Raw genomic sequence first — 22,615 nt, forward strand, 5'->3', positions numbered from 1 at the left:
GACAAAACTAGTACAGAGGAGGGATGTCTAGACAAGTCTATCCCCAGGCAAACTTCTGAACTTAAAGCATATTTTATAGAATCATAGAATATCCCAAGTTGGAAGGAACCCATAAGGATCATAGAGTCCAACTCCTGGCACCACACGGGTCTGCCCAAAATTTTAGACCATATGACGAAGAACAGAGTCCAATCTCTTCTTAAATTGAGACAGGCTTGGGGCAGTGACTATTTTCCTGGGGAGCTGTTCCACTGTGTGACAACCTTCTCAGTGAAGAACCTCTTCCTGATGTCTAGCCAAAACCTCCCCTGCCTCAGCTTGACATTACTTCCATGGGTCCTATCACTGGTGACTAAGGAGAAGAGATCGGCTCCTGCCCCTCCACTCCCTCTCATGAGGAAGCTGTAGACTGCAATGAGGTCTCCCCTCAGCCTCCTCTTTTCCAGGCTAAACAGGCCCAGTGACCTCAGCTGCTCCTCATACGTCTTCCCCTCTAGGCCCTTCACCATCTTTGTAGCCCTCCTCTGGACACTCTCCAACAGTTTTACATCCTTTTTGTACTTTGTTAAACAGGACCTACCCCTTGTGAACTCATGTTGTCTGGGACCAATGACTGCATTGTCCCCCAGGTGTGCTTCAATGACTTCAAGGATCATCTTCTCCATAACTTTACCAGGCACTGACGTGAGACTGACTGTAATTGCTAGGGTCTTCTTTCTTGCCCTTCTTGAAAATTGGGATTCCAAAGACCATTGAAAAATAATTGAGAGGGGTCCCACAGTGATGTCAGCCAGCTCTCCAAGTACTCTGAGATGAATCCCATCTAGATCCATGGACTTGCATGGATCCAGGTGGAGCAGCAAATCCCACACACGTTCAGGATCATTTGGGAGTTTATCATTCCCACTGTTGTGGTCCTCCAGCCCAGGGCACCCTGGGTCCTGAAGCCCATCATCAGCATTGAAGATGGAGGCAAAGATGGCATTAAACATCTCCACTTTTCCTCTGTCCTTGTCTGTGAGGCAACCTTCCCATCAAGTAGCAGACCTATGTTTTCTTTGGTCCTCCTTTTACTTTTCACATATCTAATTTTTTTTTATTATTATTATTGTCTCTCACAGACATGGCCAGCTTCAACTCTAGTTGGGCTTTGGCCACATGATTTTTCTCCCTACAAACACAAACATCATCCCTGTATTTCTTCCATGTTGCCTGACCCTTCTTCCAGCAGCCATACACTTTCTTTTTTTGCCTAAGCTCCAGTAGAAGATCCCTGGTCAGCCAGGCCGGACTTCTGCCCCACCTGCTTGACTTCTGATATTTTGGAATTGCCTGATCTTGTGCTTTTAGGAGGCAGTGCTTAAAGACTCACCAGCACTGATGGATGCCAATGCCTTCAAAAGCAGTTTCCCAGGGAACCTTGTTAACTAGTTCCCTGAGCAGCCTGAAGTCTGCTTCAGCCTGAAGTTTTGGTGGCAGTTTTCCTTCTGTCACCAAAAAATTTAAACTCAACCTCTTCATGGTCACTATGACCAAGATGGCAGCCAGTTGCCACGTCCCCCCCAAGACCCTTTCTGTTCTCCAGCAACAGACCTAGGAGGGCACCTTTCCTAGTTGGCTCCCTTAGCACCTGCACCAAGAAGTTATCATCTAGGTGCTTTACAAACCTCCTGGACTTGCTTGTGTTGGCCATGTAGTAATCCCAGTTGACATCTGGCAAGTTGAAGTCCGCCATAAGGACAAGGGGAGTTGATCTCGAGGCATCTCTTAGTTCCGCAAAGAATAATTCAATAATTCATCATATTTTACTATCTCCCTTTAAAAATATAGCTATTATTTTATTGCAGTTCCCTCAGTACAGACTCTCATCTCCACAACTCCCTTATAAAGCAGGTAAACACTCAAACACATGAAATTTCCTTCAGATTCCATAGCACATATATTCTGCTTTTCAAACCAATCGTTCACATATATTGTCATCTAAACTCGCTAATCAGAACCCACTACCCAGGTTTCCCCTCAGAAAACCTCCCTTCCCAATTCTAGTCTTCCCTTCTCAAGTTTATCATTACTCATACTTGTTTATCATTACACATACTATCAATATTACATGATAGTATTACAGTTAGGATCATCTAAACACTCCAAACAGACCCTTTTTTTTTTTTTTTTTTCCCAAGCTGCCCCAGGAACACCTTCATTCCCAAAGCTCTTCCTCTCCCCTTCTCTATTCAACTAAGAAGTTTTACTCCTTCAGACCACTTACCTAATTTACTCTCAAGTTTCTTTGCTCTTCTACTTCATGTCATGCATCTCTTTTCTGATCCTGCTCTCCCCTCTCCACATGTGCAATTTTTCTCACTCTGTATTTCTTTGCTTCATGTTACACACATAAATAGATGTTTCACATACTTTTAGGCTTTAAAGTTCCTTTATCCTCCCAATCAATCAGTTTTCCCAGCCAATTTCTCTTATTATGTTTTACCACAGCCAAGTTCTTCCAACTCAATTACTAAAACAGTTGATTTCAGGGCCTGATTTCAAGATCCATGAAATAGTCCACATGATGTGAAGAAGCAGTCCTTGCTGTCTTGGGATTTTTCTCAAAACATATATATGCACTCTAAGACAAGTTAGATTTTTAAAAGGCCATCATTTATACTACACTACTGTATAAAAAGATAACAAAGTTATTGAAATAGAGGAGACTGTTAATATATTTTTGAGACACTTTATTCAGAATAACAGTCACAGAATGAGGTTGAGGTTGGAAGGGACCTCTGAAGATCATCTAGTCCAACTCCCCTGCCAAGCAAGATCACCTACAGCACTGTTCAGGATGGCATCCAGGCAGGTTTTGAATATCTTCAGAAGAAGGAGACTCCACAACCTCTCTGGGCAGCCTGTTCCAGTGCTATGTCAACCTCACAGTACCCTCTCAAATTCTGCTGGAACTTCCTATGCTTCAGTTTGTGCCCAGTGCTTCTCGTCCTGTCACTGGTCACAACCGAAAACGGATTGGTTCCATCTTCTTGACACCCTCCCCTCAAATATTTACATACATTAATGAAGGTTATATGTCTATGAGGTCATATATCCATATAGCACATTATGTTTTCTTTAGGTATGGTTTATGTAAAGTACATAATTACAGAAAAAATATATTATAACCAAAAAGTAGTTCCTTGTCCCAAAGAGCTTGCAGTGTAAATAGAAAAGGCAAACATATTGATTACAAAGTAGCACTGAGCTACAACTAACTGCATGAAAAGCAATAGCAACAGCACCTTAGCCTTTTTAGCACTTAAGTTTTCACATGCAGCACAAGTGAGAAGAGATATGGACAATGATCTCTTTCTGTTTTCCTTTTCTTTCTTTCTTTTTTTTTTTTTTCCTATGAAATACATAGATTTAACAGAAATCAGGACAAAGTAAGTTTAAATGCCCTTTTATTAAAGTGCTGTAACACTTCGCATTGTTTCTGAGTGGTTTTGTGTTTGTTTGTTTGCTTATTTGTTCTTTAAGACCCTTCTGTATACAACAATTTTGTTTTATTCCACTCTTATATATGGGACACACTCTGATTAGCAAAATATTTATAGGTGTACTCTCTTTTCTCAGGCTTAACGAGTAGCTCTGTCTGTCTAATAGCAGAATATAGATTTGCTTCTAACTGGCATGATAATCTCATTTCCATTATTATGTCATGTTTTATCAAGATATTAATTTGTAGGCCACTAATTATGATCACAAAAATTTTGAACTACTATTAAAATGCATATCTTTACATTTCATTTGGTCTTGAAATTGTCTATTAACAGTTTAGTTTCCTTCCTTGACTGCCTCTGAAAGAGGAGGATCATGTTAATTTTATATTTTTCACTGATTTCAGAAGTATGTTAAACGCAACCATTACCTGTGACTGTTTGTCTGACTACAACATTAATGATATTAATCTCCTATGGTCAATATGTGCAAGAAACTAACCACAAAATATTTGTATTCTCTAACTTTTTTTTTGCTCCCTTTGTATGACATAACTCTTTACAAGACTTCTTGCCTATTCTACATTTATTTCTTTTGGAATAGCTCTGTGCATATGGTCCCTATTGAACATAAAGCTCAGTTCCTCAATCCATCCCGACAAGATCCTTGAGAGCTATTTGGTAACTGTCTTTCAGCTTCCTTCTACAGAGGGGAATACCGCTGGATGAATGGAAAACTATAGTTTCCTTGAGAGTGACTGCCAACCAGTGAGCTTCAGAGCTCTTTTCCAGATTTTTGATAGTTCTGTTACAATCTTGTAACTCTGAATAATCTAGTGAAGAGTATGTAAAGATCTCAAAAACACACACACTGTGCAAAATGCTGCTAAGTTTCTTTAGGGAGCAACTACTATATACAAAAGACAGGAAATTTAAGAATAATGAAAGAGCACTTTTTATACTAAGGGAGATATCAGACTGATGATGAAGATAATTTTCTATTTGCTCTCCCATTTGGCAATGATCAAATGCCATTCTGTGGGAAGTGGGGGAGGAAAAAAAAAAAAAAAAAAAGCCACACTTGTGGCTGCTAAAATTTTAATTGACAGATCTGTAAAATGCATTCTAACTGACTCTTAAGTAGTTTCTACAGGGATTGTGATATGTACCCACCCTATTAAACAAAAATATGCAAACACACTAATTTTTTCTGCAACTTTTTTTTTTCTTTATGTTAGTTTCTGAAATTAAAACAGATTTTCAGAAATTTATAAACACCTTTAAACATTATTTTTACAAAATGCTGATTGTTTCTATATAGAGATTATAATTTAAAGATTTTTTTAGAACCTTAAAAATAGGTAATAAGTGTTCAGCTCTGTAATATAAAGAGAAATTCTTTATAAAAAGCACACCCTTACAAGTCCTGTCAACACTCAAGGTACTGTTCCGAAATGACTGTTTATAAATAACAGCTTCCTGAATCCTGATGTTTCTTATCAAAAGCTACGCTGGAGTCATTCAAAGGTCTTCCAATTAGTGGACTTAGACTTGAATGAAGGTCTAATTATATACATTTCCTGATCATTGTGATAGAGTTTCTTGGTAGTCAGTTTTCTACTTGTATGTGCTATGTATGGTTTTGCTTGAAGTAATGTGGATATGCAGCAGGAAAAAAGAGAATAGGAGGGAAACAGAATGAGAAACATGAAGCATACTGGGGACTCTGAAAGGAGCAGGATCCCTACTTACAACAGAAGACACACCCAGACACATAGCCAGTGTGAGGTATGATGGAAAATTCTCAGAATTTTCTAATTGTACCAAAAGTTAGGTGGTACAGTAACATTGGTGAGAGGTTGGAAATCCAGTGAGCTGGACTGGAAATAAGAAGGGAATCCAGGAGTGAACACTGTGGTAGGGGAATATTTGCTTTCAGTCATTTTGATTACTCCCTTACCCAGAGAGCCTGGAATTACTTTATTCTGATTCTCCATTCTGGACAACCTGAAATCATCAGGAGAAGCTAGCTTAGTAGATAACACTGTTATGAAGACTCTATAAGTATGACAAGTGCAAACCAACTATGTGTCCATTGAGAGCAGTTGTCCTGACTCCTCTGTAGTACTTCTGGTTTTGCAAGTATATTTTAGAGTCATGAAACATCAATAGAGTATTCCATAACATAATAAAAATGGAAAACTTGATAACAATGATAACTAAAACAGGTATTAGTTGAAAATTGCATTGAACTTCATATAAAAATAAATAAGACAAGGAATTCTGTACGGATTGCATTATTCCTTTTCATATTTAATTCAACAAAACCACTCTGTTTTAGAATCCACTTCTTACAGATATGTCAATGTCTTTGGAATTCAAAATTACTTTGTAACATAAACCAGAGAGTATTGCTATAGAACTGAAGTAGTGTGCTGCCAGGTAGCAATGCTTTTGTGAATAAAATAGTTTTATTTTATTATTTTGTGCCAACAAAAAGATATCAAAATTATAAAAGAAACTTTAATATTAATTAATTCTATTGAATTCCATATAATCATTGCATTTTTTTTCCTGAAGATTAAATCTACGTTTTAGTTCTGGAAATATTTTTTGTGTTTGGCACATTTGTCACAGCAATATCATCTCCATCTCTGGAATAAGAATCTGCATTTTACAGTGTGAGATTTAACTTTTTCAGTCAGCTGCCAATATCAGTTCCATCCATTTCTTGCCCCCCTTTTTTCTTTCTAGTCCTTTAGTTAATCTTAATTTCATTGTATTGTTTTTTTTTTTTTTTTTTTTCTGTCCTGTTCTGCTTTTTTTCTACAGTCTTTTTAGCTTTCTCTCCTTTCTCCTGCTTTGTTCTGTATTTCATAATCTCATCCTACTTTCTTACCCTTCTGAATCAGGGAGAAGTGTGCTAGCCCCAGCAATTCTCTGGAAACAACATATAAGAGAAAGAAAAAAAGGTGTTTATGTAAAAGGGTGTACTTCAATATCTGTGGGTTAGATATCCACACAGTTAAGAGGAAAAAACATTGATAGTCCAGAGACTTAGCAAGGTGGTGGGATGTAGTTCCAAATATTTTGTTCAGAGATAGATACAAAAAAAGAGTTCAGAATATTTGATGACTGTAACTATAAACATTAAAAATATATATGCATTTACACAGAGAGTTTGACACGGTAAAAAATATTTTTACATTTTACAAGTTTACACTTACTTCCACTGGCACAGCACAATTAAGTTGTGACTATTTTCTATAAAGTAAAGAAAATTATCATAGAGACACAAATTAAATCTTCACCAAGACAGGCAAAATGATTAAGAAAGAAAAAGAGTTGCCACTAAGCCTTCCTCATTTCTCTGTGAGTTAACTAGACTTGACATTGTTAAAGTTTAGTTGCCATTTCTATATATGACTGTCACTTTTATTAACATTACTTGTAGTGCTTTGCAATGTCATTCTGCCTAGAGACAAATATATATGAGTTTATAAACAGGTAATCGTGTTTTGTTATGATTTAGGTTTTGTTTGTAAGAAACTCACCTTCTTGCAACACTGATGACATCAAGAGGAATTACTGTAGAATTCAAAGGCTCTGCACCTGTGTTGACAGTTTCAGCAGTGTATATTGTTTAATTTTTAATATAGTGAGGTATGCAAGGCTAATGTAATTTCTGATTAAAGTCTCCAGTACTCATTTATTGTACTGAAAAATTGGAATCAAACTTAGGTTTCAAAGCAGTGAAATAAATAAAAACTTGAAATGTTAATTAGAGAATTTATGGTTAATCTAAAATAAGTTGGAAACGCTATAGAATACTTGCAGTATTTTTAAATCTTCTACTGTAATAAACATGACTGGATGACACCAAACCAAGCAGTGATCAGAATGATCCTCTTCTAACAATGGAATACAAGTTGTAATGATATTAATTTTACATGAGTATAGAAATGAATTTGCAGTTTGATATTAGAAAATATATTTTTATTATGTCTCAAATTATAATTTTTGAATGTGTTTAAAACTTTGATATGAACACACATTCCAACCTACATTCACAAATATTCTGCTGTTCACAAAGTTTGAAAATACATGAATGGCCTTTTCATTCTGAGACAAGTTGTGGGACTTCACGAAACAAAGAAAATTCCCAGGTTTGGGATGATTCCAGTAACATGTGGGAAAGACTACTTGCAAGTAAAACTTCTTAAGATTTTTGAGAGGCATGTTAGGTGAGATCAAATATTGGACACATTAGAGGGAAGAGAACTTCTTATATTCTGAAGAGTTCTGCTTGTGTTGTTTTTTACAAAGTTTAGCCAGATTGTAATAATTTCAGTAATTTAATATGCCATAAGTAACACGCAAAGCAACAACAGCCCACTTAAGGCTACTGTTTTCAATAATGTTTATTTTTGTATTTCAGTAGAAGCAGAGTGGAGAGAACACATTGATCATGTTTCTTTGTTTCATTTGTGTACATTAGTTTATGCCATTACTTTATCTGAAAATGCTCAAACTCCTCGATGGTCTATTCTGACTTGCAGTATCATTGAATACTGAAGGTTTTCTGAGAGGACACCAAGGCAAAAACCCTGCAAAGAGCAACAACAGGCAGGCAACCTTGAAGAGTCAAGGCTATTATGGAGAAAGCTTTAAGATCTTTTTTCTTGCTATGAATTTAGCTCAGAATAAACCTGGGTCTTTGGGGAATGGGTTTTGGATATATTACAAAGACTTTGGAGTGAACATTTGTATCCAGCACCCCTGGATTTTCCTAGCTATTTTCCATCTACTGTAATTCCTGAGTTTCTTTATGAACAATAAAAGAATGTAGCAATTTTGCTATTGTTCTGGGCAGTAATAATTAAAAGCCTTTCCTATTTCTTGAATCTCACTTTACCAGTAAGAAAGCATATCAACCCAAATGGTTAATTGTAAAGTCTTATGCTTATTCTCACATTAAAGTCTGGGTATGTGAAAAAATATGGAAAGATTTGCTCGAATGCTGAAAGGATAGCATTACTTAATCAAAGAAGTGATGAAATAAAATAGTGAGACTTTGTCTTTCTGTTTTTGAGATTCAAGCTTACTTAAAAGTGTGACAAAAATGGTAATTTTTCTCTTAAATTTTGTTATGGAGCTCTGGTTTTATGAGAATTGAATGTTTCAACTAGGTTATGCATAGTATTATGCAAGAAGTAGCTTCTCTAAAACCCTGCATAAACCTGGAGTGGGTTACTTGGTTCCAACAACAGTTTTTATTATTTTCTGATGAAAGAGCTAAACCTAATACTATGCTTTGTTAATCAAACCTGTTGCTGTCAGTATTTTGAGGCATGCAGGCAAACAACAACAACAACAACCAACAACAACAAAACTATTTTATGAAGTACATGAACAACTTAAGATTTGTGACAATATCATGCTCCCATAAAGTGGTAATGATATCTTGTAAGGACAGGAGAAAGTAATGTTGGAAAATGTATCTCAGACCTCTAATTATGTGCTGAGAACTGACAGCTATATTATTCGTGGGAAGAATATACATGTAATTTCTCAGTGTGGTTTCATCTTTGTGGTACTCCTAAATTTGACCTAAGAGATCTTCAGAATGCTGATATGTTTCTGATAGCCACTCTCCCAGTACCCCCACTCATTAGCTAGAGTAAAGGCTTTGAATCAGTACATGTGTAATTATTCCAGCCTACACCAAACACATTTAAACAAAATTGTTTGTGCTTTAAGAAATTGGAAGGCAGAGGGACAATTGGGACCATTATTTTTTATCAAAATTATTATCTTTGTTTAAAACTTTCTGAAAAAAAAAATGAAATTAATACGTAAAATATAAATAATATTTTCGTTTTTATGTTGAATTTAAAATTATTTCACTTAGATTTTTTTGTCAGAGGTTAGTTCATCTGACTTTTCTTTAAAATCTCACTTTAAAAGTTGCTTGTTTCTCTCTGCTGTCTATGAAAAGAAATTTCAGTGGCTAGTTCAGACACAGACATCTAATCTTTAGAAGCTCAACTAAAAGCAAATACATTTCATCCATATTACCTTAAAAAGACAAAATACTCCCATTTTTTCACCATCTGTAGAACTAGACTAAGGAACTAAAACAAAAGAAAGGAAGGAAAGAAGAAAGGAAAGACAAAAAGAAAGAGAGAAGGGAGGAAAGAAGGAAGGAAAAAATGAAACAATAGAATAGAAATGGAAATAACTTTGCATTAGCCTAAAAACAAATATTTAGATTTGTATAAATTTTAGAGCTTTTAGAATTTTAAGATAAACTTAAAATTATACATTGATATTTCAGGTGTAGATAGGAGAGCTTGCATGAACAGGACTTACACACTCTACAGGAAATTTTGAAACATATATTCAGAAGTTGACAAAGAACTGTTAAGTCAAGGACTTTGTTCCAGCTCATCACATCATAACGACATCCTACATCATGCCACTACAATAAAGTTCCAAACCACAGAACTCAAATGCTAGAATCTTAAAATCATAGAGTATCTTGAGTTGCAAGGGACCTGAAAGAATCATTGAGTCCAATTCCTCCTCCAAAACAATAAAGACATATATTTCTCAAAGGAGAAATATGAGACCCCCACCCCCCCCCACCCCCGAGACTATCCACCTACATTAGCTCTGACTTTAAGCTACTCTTCAACAAACAAGCCTCCAAATTAGTTCAGATTAATATTCTGAACTTCTAATATTTTGGCTTTTCCTGCTATTATTTGCTATTTTATATATATTGAGTACTGACAAATGGCACATACACTACAGTGGCAGTCTACATTTTTCTATTGAGCTAAAGTCATTTTGCAGTCTTAAGGTTATTTAAGCCTTATTAAGCCTTATTAAGCCTTAGTTTTAATTATATAATTTTGGATATAAAAACAAATTAAAATATAATTTATTTATTTTAAGTGTTAAAGGTTTGGAGAGGTATTCTGTATGAAAAAATAACATTTGGATTTTACAGTTGGAGGATAAAAATTGACATTATTTGTGGAACCAGTGGTGCAGAGGAAAAATATAACAATAATGTATATCATCATTATGATTATTTAATTTCCTCATCTCATCTGAATAACACAGGAAAACAGGATATTGAAGAAAAATACCAGGTTTTCAAGCTAACAGTTCTTCTTGGACTCTTTGCTTGTTTGGCAAATATTACATAAAACGTATTTTATTCACCCACCTACTGAAGTTCAAAACCCAAATTTATGAGAAGAAGGAAATCCTCTTTCAATCTAGCTAAAACACAAGAAAAAAGAATCTGATTTCATCCATTGTAAATAGAATTATGCAAGTTTTGTCTCAGATAAAAATCTTCTTTCACAGCAACCATTTCCAAAGATATATTTGTGGATGATTCAGAGCAGAGAATACAGGTTTCAACCACCCCCTTGGGTGATATCACTAGATGAATAGGATTTACCAGTATAAAATATAGTACATGAGAAAAGTGAATATAATTTAAAATATTTTTTCTTTGTCTCATAGGATTCATGCCTTACTTGTTAAGTATACCACTAGAGCTGGAAAATATATGACGTCTTTTTCTTGGAAAATTATAGTCCCTCAAGTAGAAAACAAATTTTATCCTCCATAGTACTGTCTTTTTTTATTGTTTAGTCAATTAAATAATATAATGTTTTAATATAACTCCTGTGAATTTTAAAATTTCACCACTGACATTCTTGCTATCCCATGAGTCCTCAAAGGTAACCAGAAGAAAATTGTTCTTAATTTGAGAACAGAAAAAAATATGCTATTCAACTAAGCTTTTTAACTTCATATTTTATTCATGTTTCTTTTATATGCAAAAAGCATTTTGATACAGAACGCACCTAAATACCTCATGAATTAATAGCCTGCGTTTCCATTTCCTAATTCCTGCGTATACATTTCCTAATAGATAACCTCTTTTTTACACTAAATTCTTAGAATTGTAAATCGGAAAATTCAATACAATATGAAGTACAGTAAACAACAACAATTAAAGCAAAGCAAAGCAAAACAAAACAACAAAAAAAATAGAACTAAAATACCACCTTTCTATGATTTATACTGTAATTTTTTTCAATAGAAGCCTCAGGCACTTTCAATTACATCCCACTCCTCTAGTTTTTCATCTCCCATATGTCAAGACTACAAAGAGGTGTTGTATTTTAGAAAGGCAAAACTCACTTCAGATAGGAGAGCTGAGTGAAGTATTTCATGTTATTCCGTGTTCTCAGAAAATCTCTGAACTACTGGAAAAGTTTCACAGTCAGAAAATGGTAAGAGACATCTCCTCAAACTCATGTGTGAAGGATGAGAGGGCCAGATGAGAGTGATTTTGAACTCACAGCTCTACCATCTGTACTTCACACACTGTATGGGTAACATGCCCTTCCTCTGTGCTACAAACCTTATTGCCATCACCTTGTGTGAAAAGGTTGTGGTTTGCCTAAAGTGGGGAAGTTGTTTTATTTTCCCTGATATCCACATGAGACAGCCCTTCCAAGAACATAATCTGTTGCGTAAAGGAGTGGCGAAACACCTGCTGATATCCACAGAGAAATCCCCCACACTCCCATGCACTCTTAAAGCACTCTTATGGTGCTTTAAGAAGAGAACACTGAAAACCCTTACTTCAAATTAAATACTCACCAAAAAACAGAGAGGACCTTGGAGAAGAGACCATGCAACATGTCCTCGTGGGGTGGTGATCATAATGTCTCACTCTAAATGCAATTGCTGTCCCTCCTTGCCATTAATCCTTGATTACTCTAATTAAATACTCTATTAAATTAAAAAATGAATGTGAGAGTAAAATAGTGCAAATCAATTTACTCACATGATGTTACAGCAGAATGTTTTTTGGAAACTGCAGCTTTAACTTCATTTGAAATCCCATCCTGTCAGCAGTAGATAACTTTCCATTATTAATAGCCATTAAAATTTTGGAATGCACACACAAACACAAATATATATATATGCATATGTATATATATAAACACATACAAACATACAGGAAAGATGAAGTCATTGGCAAAATGTTTCTTAGTAATTGCATTCATTCACTCTGTGAAAAACTAGATCATTAATGAAGATTTTTGCTTGCCTCCTATTTTGATGTCAACAAGCATAGTCATTTAATTTTTTTCACTCTCATCACACTTCGGAGTAAACTACATTCTCCACCAGCATTTTTTTTTTTTTTTTTACTGACTTCATTATTCATCTGTTATTTCATTGGTGCATCTGAAGTTACTTTAGAGATATCAAACAACACCAGGCCAAGCAATTTCTTCCAAATTTTTCCTGCACTTGTCCCAGAAATACTGCATACATACTAAATTCTTGTTTCATCCTCTGGCTGATAGAAAACCATTTGTAGAGACTTGCTATTCATGCTCTTCTCTCCTGTTGTTGACAGAAACTTGTGATGACTTCAGTGAGACAGCTTAGAATTCCCACATCTGGAAAAGCAGAGCTGGTCAAGTCAGATGGTGTCAAAATTTTTGAGAAGCTGAACATATGATCCATGTATGCTTGTACTGCCCTCCTTTTAACAGTGATGTTACAGATGGTTGTCGTTAGGTCTTATGTGCCTTTCTTCTCTCTGAACCCGCCCTTTAACTTCATGTGATCTTTCATCATATGGACAAGGACTTTGTTCTTCAGCTGAGTCAGGAAGATGTTATGATTGTAATAACACTTTGCTATGCTGTCTTTTGTTTGCTAAGGGCAAAGAGATTACCTTTGTCCAGTTAGTTTTCTGGCTATCCTGACATTGGTGAAAATTTCTCACATGAGATCAGCTCTGATCATTGATTGCTTTTATCGGTTCTCATAACACACTAACAACTGCTGTGGCTTAATTTTTAAGAATCAGCACAATCTCAGTTCTTACTCAGCTAACAGCTCTTGCTCTTTTTGTCATCATCCTATGTGGTGAATAGTTCTGATGAAGCATGTGGACAGATGCATTCAGCAAAATATGTAACATTAGTAGCTTTAAACACAGCTAATGTCTCTACAACATGTCACAACTTTACAATTTAGCAGGTACTATATTCACACAATAAGAAACCATGACCTAAAGTTGTCTTAACATGTAATCACCATATATGAAAGGAAAAAAAAAAAGAGAGAGAGAGAAAGAAAGAAAAACTGTATGAGTTACTGTATGAGTTAATGGGTAAGTGCAGGTATGTAAAAAGTTTAAAATAAAATAATATAAATAAAATAAAATAAAATAAAATAATAAAATAGTGCATTTTTTACATCATTAAATTACTGTGATGGATTCTTAACCCATTCTACTCACTGGATCGTGTCACTCCAGTTGGCAGGAAGAAAAGATATCTTTTCAAAGTAGCCGGATGACAGAAAGCTGCATATAGACATTCTATATCTATGTGTGTGTGTGTGTGTGTTTTTCTGAATGTCAGGGAAATTAGACATTGCTATGGCTTTTTGTTATGGTTGTAATATTTGGTATTATTCATAATTTCTGTAGCAGAATACTTTTGAGTACAGATTCCAGTAATATAGGTAATTGATTTGACAATAAAAGCATGATGTGACTGGTGGTACATCACACCTACTGACCAACCTTCAGATTTTGTCTAAGTTATGTGCTCCAACAAGCTAACTTGGTTTTGTGCAATTTTCAAAGCTCTTCTTTCTATAGCTGTCCTAGCCAACAGCCCTCAGCACATTCCTGGTTAGTAAATACAGAGAAACCTTATTCTCTGTTCTCATGACTACAGTTTGTGCTTGCCAGCTTCAGTTGTATCTCATAGACATGATATCTATGTCCAAAGAGTGTGGTTATCAGTAGCAGCAAATGATGATGCCTGGGAACAGCATAACTGCAGAGCTGTTGATAGCAGCATAGATATGTAAAGTAAGGTGCCACAGATCACTCAAACACAGATTTATGTGTGCTTTGTCACTTCCTACCATCCCATTATTAGTTTCTGGTGTTGTCTATTTGCACATAACTCCTTTGTAAAAGTACCTTGAATTTCTAGACCGTAGCTAGTTTGCACAATTGAGTAATAACAATACAGGAACTACAATAGCAGCAGTCTTAGTCTGTGAATTTCCACTTTAACCTTTACTTGGAATTGTATCAGTAGTGATGCAGAACACACACACACACACACAAAATGTTCAATAACTATTATTTTCTGTACTTGGAAGCAAGTAGAGCTTTGTATTTGCATTGTCCATGAATGATGTCCGTTCTAGTCCATTAGTAAATGGAGAAATATCCAGCAGGAATAAATATTTAAAATCATCAAACCTAAATAACATGATTACAAGATTTTATGTATATATATGTATATATATATATATATTTGATTTTGTTTGTTTGTTTAATGACAGCCTGTTGCACTGATAGCCCAATTATATTAATTTGCAACTAACTTTAGAATACCAGGAAAATTTCAAAGGACTGGAGGAGCCTTACACTGTCTGTAGGAAAAATATAAATAAATAAATAAATAAATAAATAAAAGACTATGAGCTGAAATCAGAAATAATTTAAATTTGAATTAGAAATTTGGCAGAATGCTTTAACATTGAGGATAATTAATTGCTAGAATAACCTTGTGGGAGGAATAAAACAGAATCCCCAGAGGAAGTACCCACTTGCTTTCCCTGTCCCTCACAGGTGTCTACATGCACTTCAGGATCTAGGTGGCCTCCTGGTTTGTATTAACACCAGTAGTGAATGATTCACTCAATGCAGATCTTTGGGTCTTTCTTGTAGATCATCTTTCATTAAGAATGATTTTTTGGATTCATTATAGGTGTTACTGAATGAAACTTAAAGGGCTGTGATATATGTGAAGTCTTACTAGAAGATTTAATAGTTTCTTTGGGTGCTTTAATGTCAAAGTTGTAGGGCCATGATTATTTTCCTATGACCCTTGTGGAAGGAATTTAACTTATTCCTACAAACTACAAGTATCTCCCATGGTTACTCTTCATGCTCCTCATTATAATCACCACTTACCACAGTCATTGAAGCCTTGTATTTTCTTGCTAGCAGGTATTTCTGCTCTCAGTTGATATGTGTACTTCAAAGAAATACACCTGCAGAATAAAAACTTGAAAGACATAAATTAAGAATAACCAACAGTTACTAACAGGTCTATGTGAAACTTGAGCAGCAGTCCCCCATACCTATTTGTCATTATAAATACACTCATTTCAGGTATTTTAATTTTTATTTACCACTTTATTCACACTTTTAAAAGTCTTAGAAAATATGAAAAGCTATAGTAGTGTTCCCTGACAAAAGGGAAATATCCTAGCTGACAAACCAATAAAATAATTTTTTCACATTTTCTTCTAATATTGTTAGTTTCAACAACATAATTACTGTTAGATTTAAGGAGGAGGAGCTGTTTTACTTAATTTACGATGTTTAGATATTGTATCTGATATTACATCATAGTTTTTGTTTGTTTGTTTGTTTTTTCCTTGAGTCAAAAGAATCCATCCACTTAATACTTAATCCTTTACAATATGTATAATGGTTTTAGACCCAAGAAGATGTATTATATGCTCACAGTTGTATTTACTGACAGACAATGACAGAATGAAAAAAATCACCATGAAAAGATCTTCCTCAAAAACAAAAATAAGGAGTCTTGCGTAACCTTATTTCTGACCAGAGCTTTTACATAGAAGTAGCCAAATGGTCTACAGCCAGGTGTAACTTTCTTCACCATGTAAGACTCAGACTATGTTATGCTGTGAAGGGGGGATGGAGGGGTGGGGAGAAATCGTCAATGTGGAAAACCTTTCACAGCATAAAAAAAAAATGGTGAGGAGGGTTAAGATGGCAGGCTGACTGGGAGCTATATGTGGTGAATATGAAAAGAGGCAGGAGCTCAGTGGTAGAAATACAGCGGTTGCTCTACTGAATAAATAAATAAATAAATAAATAACAGTAAGCAAGGAGGATAATTGTAGAAAATTCTACAGGGGACTACAAGGGTTACTCACACCTCCTGCTTGATTTTTCCCGTGAATTTTTGTATAGTGGGTTGTGACTGTGTAAACTGTCACATAGGAGGCAAATCTCTACAGCTGTCTCCAATTAGCCGTCAAGCCTTCTACAAATTGCTTATAGTGGGAGAAGCTGGAAGAAAGGGATGGACAGGGTTTAGGGGTGGAAATGAAGCAGCAATGCTTTAAGATCCAGCTGTTTCCAAAAGATAGAAAAGCAAATCCAAAAACGAGTGCATAGTAATGAAGGTCTAAAAACAAATGTAAATGGTATGTTGATGTTTTGTTAAAAAAAGACATTAAAGTTTATTATTTTTTTTCTGAAGGAGTAGGATGTACCCATGAGTTAAAATAGAAGAAGGGTGTAAACTATATATTGAGAAACCTCTTTAAAGATATTTAGCATTTTTTTTGTATTTTCCTAGGGTTAATAAATATATTGGGGTACTTCAGGCTGTATAATTAGCCTGGGAAATATGGAAATATTACAGTTCAATCTAGAAGTAGAAAAAAATATATTAAATATATCTAAATCTTTTCAGCTATGTCAAAACAACTTAGCATTGTTATGGATCAGTAACTGACTAGTAAATGATTTACTTTTCATTTGTGGCAGTTTGTGATAAATGTATTTTTACAATTTTTCATATTTCCCTAATCTACCTAAGTTTCAGAACACAGCAATTTTTTATTAAAGTTTTCCTTCTATACAACAGCTTTTTGAAAAGTTGGTTTCTGGTCATTTAGAACATTCTCTACCACATATGACATGAACAATACATGGCATGGTCTTCAATACATCTCCCAAAGCTTCAGAAAATATATCGTTCTGGATTCATTTCTGCAGCTGCTCAGAAGACATCCCAGGCAAAACTATTAAGAAAAGTTTTATGATATAAAGTGAATAATGATTCCTTCCTCAACATAAATACCTCCAGGAGGAAGAAGAAATGAAAAAGCATAAACCAATTTGTAATGTTCCCACAAAATATTTCTTTAATATTCTACTAGTATAATTGATTAGAACCATTTTTAAAAAGCTTTCTAAGTATTCCAAATTTAACAAGTATGATTTACAGCTTCTCCTGAGTGCAGTGCCAATCTTATATGAAGTTGAAATACTTCATTTAATAAAAAACAACAACTATTGCTCATGTCAAGCAAAAGAAACCATAAAAACATTTAAAGGTTTTACCAGTTTTCTCCAATGCAGTAATATATTTAAACACTAAAAAATGTAAATATATTCAGAAACAGATAACAAAGATTTGTTAAAAACATATTACATTTTTCTCTTCAGAACAACTGCTAACATTAGAAATACTGTTTGCCTTTAACAAAATGTCCAGAATTCTATCTTTAACTGATCGGCTTTGTACATTTTAAACATTTAGTAAATACAATCATTTTTCCACATTAATTTAAGAAATGTTATGTTATGGTCAATTAACTGTGTACATCTAGTGATAATAATCATTTTTCATTAAATCATTACTTCCAGGGTTTTTTCAAGACATTCAAAGTTTAATTACTAATATACAAGTGTTTCTTAGAGTTTTGTCACAATTTTTCTGTCTCTGAGTACTTTACTATTGCTTATGCTGTTAAAAAAAAAAAAAAAAAAAAAAAAAAAAGTTGCTGTACAATTTAAATTTTGAGAACTTCTGCAATTTTTTTTCCTAACTTTCACTTTTTTAAATTCAGAATACTTGAGGTTGGAAGGGACCTCTGGAAATCATCTAGTCCAAACCCACTGCCAAGCAGGGTCACCTAGAGCTCATTGCACAAGGTCACATCCAGCCAGATTTTGCGTATCTCCAGAGGTGAGGAACCCACAGCCTCTCTGAGCAAACTTTTCCACTTCTCTGTCACCCTCACAGTAAAGAATTGTTTTCTCATATTCAGCTGAAACTTCCTGCATTTCAGTTTGTGTCTGTTGCTTCTTGTCCTGTTGCTAAGTCCCACTGAAGAGTGTCTGACCCTATCCCCTTGACACCTTCCCTTCAGATATCTATATACATTGAATAAGATCCCCTCTCAGAGTTCTCTTCTCCGAGCTAAACAGATCCAGCTTTCTCAGTCTCTCCTTGTATGTCAGATGCTCAAGTCTAATCATCATAGTAGTTGTCTTCTGGACTTGCTCCAGTATGTCCATGTCCCTCTTGTACTCAGGAGCCCAGAACTGGACACAGTACTTCAGGTGTGGCTTCACTAGACTGAGTAATGTTTTGTCCAATAAATTTTGCACCTAATGTTTTGTACTTACATTTTTCTCTCTGATTTTTATATGCAGTTTCCCCACTTTTTATGAGCATGTAATTCACATACAATGCTGTTAGCCATTGGTTTCATATTGTGATAGTAATCTTTTCTTCAAAATCTTACCTATGCTCATCATAGGTTGGGCTTTCAAGATTCAATGATATTGAATATCCAGTGATACAATATATTCTTTCACCATATTTATGAAAAACAGTGATTATTTTGCATGTGATACAAACCAGAGAACTCCATAATCATGTAATTTTCTCGATTTTATTACTTAATGGTGTGTGTATAACTCTTGGCAATTATCTCCAATATCGCATTTTCATTTTGCCTGGAATATTTCTAGAGATGGTCACAATTAACCACATGACATTATTTTTTTTTTTTTCCAAAATTTTTGAGCTTAATTCAAACCTATTATTTGTTCATTGATTATCATGTTTTCTATTTACAATATTCACTTTGTCAAAGAATAAATTCAACATCCAAAGAATTTTATTTCTTTTATGCTATTTCTCTTTAAACTAAATTATTTGAAACTGATATTCATATATAGACAGAATGTTGTTTTATGCTGTGACAAATAAGTTCTTCTTGACAAGTGCTTAGGATAACTATGTTACAAATGAAGAGGAAATTCATTATGAGCTGTACAAGAAGCCTAAACTGAGTGTCAGAAATATTCTTTATGATGTTAATGTTTTTACCAGGATTTTACCAGGAGGGTGCACTTTGTTCATTGGTTGGTTTGCAAGGGAGATATATGGGCCAGTATCACATTTAACTGAATAGGAAAAAAAGGATATGAGTTGCACAGGTTTTAAGAATATTTTTATATACTCTGTTAAAGCATATATTAAAATATGTTTTAAGAATATTGAAATCCATGGAGTAAGCAGAACCTTGTGACATTTCTCTGTTTCACTCAACTGGAACTCACACCCCAAAACCCAAGACACAGGACACTAAGCTTTCACTACTCCTTAGTTCAAGAAAAAAAAAAAAAAAAAAAATAAGTAATGCATTTCTATTTTTTTTTTCAGTATGACTAACTTTTCATTGCACAATTCCTTTAATTTTAATATATTTTAAATATTCTCACTGTTCTGCTAGTCTGCTAGTCTTTGAATAAGTTGTTTGTTTGTTTGTTTGTTTAATATGATCCTTCTTTCCTTCTTTCTGAAGCATTTTTACATGGCTGATTAACCCACAAGTGTACAGTCATCTTGTGCAACTGAAGCATATTGTGCTTCAGAACCTGAATTTTACACCAAGCACAACGAGCTTCTCCAGACATCATCTAAAAAAAAAAAAAAAAAAAAAAAAAAACCTCTATATTTACTTTCCTGCAGCTTGGAAAGTGTTATAAGTCCAGAAATACAACACTGGGTAATGGTTTTCCAGTCGTGCCCTTGTCTGGTTCCTGCATCCCAGTATTTGTCCCTGTAAATTTGATTCACTGCACAGAGTATGCAGTAAACAAACATAGAATCATAGAATCATAAAGGTTGGAAAAGACCTTCAGGATCATCTGGTACAACCATTCCCCTAACATCACTAAGCCATGGCCCTAAGTACCACACCCAACCTTTTCTTAAACACCCCCAGGGAGGGTGACACCACCACCTCCCTGGGCAAACTAATCCAATGCCTGACTACTCTTTCTGAGAAGAAATGTCTCCTAATTTCCAACATAAACCTCCCCTGGTGCAACTTGAGGCCATTCCCTCTAGTCCTATCACTAGCTACCTGTGAGAAGAGGTTGATCCCCAGCTCCCCACAACTTCCTTTCAGGTAGTTGGAGAGAGCAATAAGGTCTCCCCTGAGCCTCCTCTTCTACAGATTAAAAAACAACCCCAGTTCCCTCAGCCATTCCTCATAAGACTTGTGTTCCAGGCCCTTCAACAGCTCTGTAGCCCTTCTCTGGACATGCTCCAGGGCCTTGATTTCCTTCTTGTAGTGAGGGGCCCAAAACTGAACACAGTACTCCAGGTGTGGCCTCACCAGAGCAGAGTGCAGGGGAATGATCACCTCCCTGGTCCTGCTGGCTACAGTATTCCTGATACAAGCCAGGATGCCACTGGCCTTCTTGGCCAACTAGGCACACTGCTGGCTCATCTTCAGGCAAGTGTCAACCAACACCCCCAGATCCTTTTCTTCTGCACTGCTTTCCAGCCCCTCTGTTCCAAGCCTGTAGCAGTGCATGGGGTTGATGTGACTAAAGTGTAGAACCTGGAACTTAGATGTGTTGAACCTCATCACCTTGGCCTCTGCACACCAATCCAACCTGTCCAGGTCCTTCTGCAGGGCGTTTCTACCCTCTAGAAGATAGACACTTCCCCCTGAACCTCACCATAATGTCTCAAAATTTTATTTCAGTTTAAGTTCCTCAGTTCATGTACCTCTCATTTGCCACTCTAGTGGTACTTCAATTTTTGGATTTGGAAGTGAAGTTTGCCTCTTAGTGAATGAACCTGAAAGTTACACAAAATAAGTTACTCATTAAAGGCTGCACAATTCTTTCAGTCTCTATAGTAGAAAACTATTGCTGCTGGTTTTATCTCTAAAATAAAATGTATTTTAATAACATCCTACTTGTGGCATAATTTCAAAGACAGAAGCATTAGTCTTTTTAAATTAACATGTTTCCAAAGGTATAAAGAAGGTAGATCAAAATTCAGCTTCTGTCCAGGAAATGTTCAGAGTTCTTTCTCTCTTCCCAGCCTTGCCCTCCAGGGATATCTTAGATTCAGCATAAAGTATTGATATTTTACAAAAGAGAAGTAAAAAGGCATAATCCTCATATTTTTATTGTGGATATTGTGGAGATGGTATTCCTCAGTCCTAAAAATAGGTTTGGATTTTATTTTTATTTTTTCTGAAATAGAGAAGGAATACAAAACTCACCAAGTTTAAGGGGAGGAGAGGGGGGGAAGAAAAAAAGGGAAAAAAAAAAAAAAAAAAGGAAAAGAGGAGCATTGTGACAAGATATTCTTTATATGAGCTGCTAAACTTTGCTTTATTAGGGCAATATAGTGTTAAAACCATCTTTTCAGACTTCCTGAAAAAGTAAGAATTGGTTTCAGTTATTTAAGTTGAAATAGCTGTACTACTTTTACTACTGGCTTGGAATAGAGATGGAGGGTGTCAAAGGGCATTCCTAAAGCTCAAAAAAGCATTAATAGCACCTCCAATATTCTTGCACATGGATTTAAACACTTCTTTTGAAATCTTTCTGGCAGCAAGAAAACTTGGTCTTGGAACCATTCTTGCTCACACCCTGGAGGGTGAAGAGAAGATCATTACATATACTCTTAGTGTGCTGACTTAAGTGGAATGAAATTATCTAGTCTTTAAAGCAATAGAAGTACCATTTATTGTCAGGGCCCTGCGGCAGTATGACCCTTCTTTCTCTAAGCTGTTGGCAATGCCAGTATGAGACCCACAGCTTAGACTCCACGTTTTCTTCTCATTAAAAATTATCTTCTTTGTAGTCCTAGACCCTCCATGTTTTTGACAGAGGTGCCACACAGATAGTCACAGAGTGCAAGAAGTAAAAAACACCACAGTTGTGAAAGACGTATTTAATAATCATCCCTATGTGTCAGTCAGGCTCTAAAGCAGAAGTTTCTTGTCCTGTCTCCAACCTATGACACACTGAACAGTTTCCCACAAAGATTTGCAGTTTAAAATATTAAGAAAATATTAAAAATAAGGACTTGAGACTAGCAAGTTTTTTTTTGTTGTTGTTGTTTTGTGTGTGTGTGTGTGTTTGTTTGTTTTTAACTTATAAAAAACTTCTT

The 22,615-nt window shown here is 35.3% G+C and overlaps 1 long non-coding RNA gene across 1 annotated transcript; it reads right to left on the reverse strand.

The window, feature by feature from the left end:
• Nucleotides 1-565: 565 nt before the first annotated feature.
• Nucleotides 566-21,251, reverse strand: LOC118163255. Its single transcript, XR_004748948.1, has 3 exons — nt 21,240-21,251; nt 3,247-3,250; nt 566-694 (listed from the first exon to the last, which is right to left on the reverse strand). It is a non-coding gene; the product is annotated as an uncharacterized LOC118163255 (long non-coding RNA).
• Between the last annotated feature and the right edge of the window lie 1,364 nt (nt 21,252-22,615).

This window comes from Oxyura jamaicensis, chromosome 2, assembly GCF_011077185.1.
Source record: "Oxyura jamaicensis isolate SHBP4307 breed ruddy duck chromosome 2, BPBGC_Ojam_1.0, whole genome shotgun sequence".
NCBI lineage: Eukaryota > Metazoa > Chordata > Aves > Anseriformes > Anatidae > Oxyura > Oxyura jamaicensis.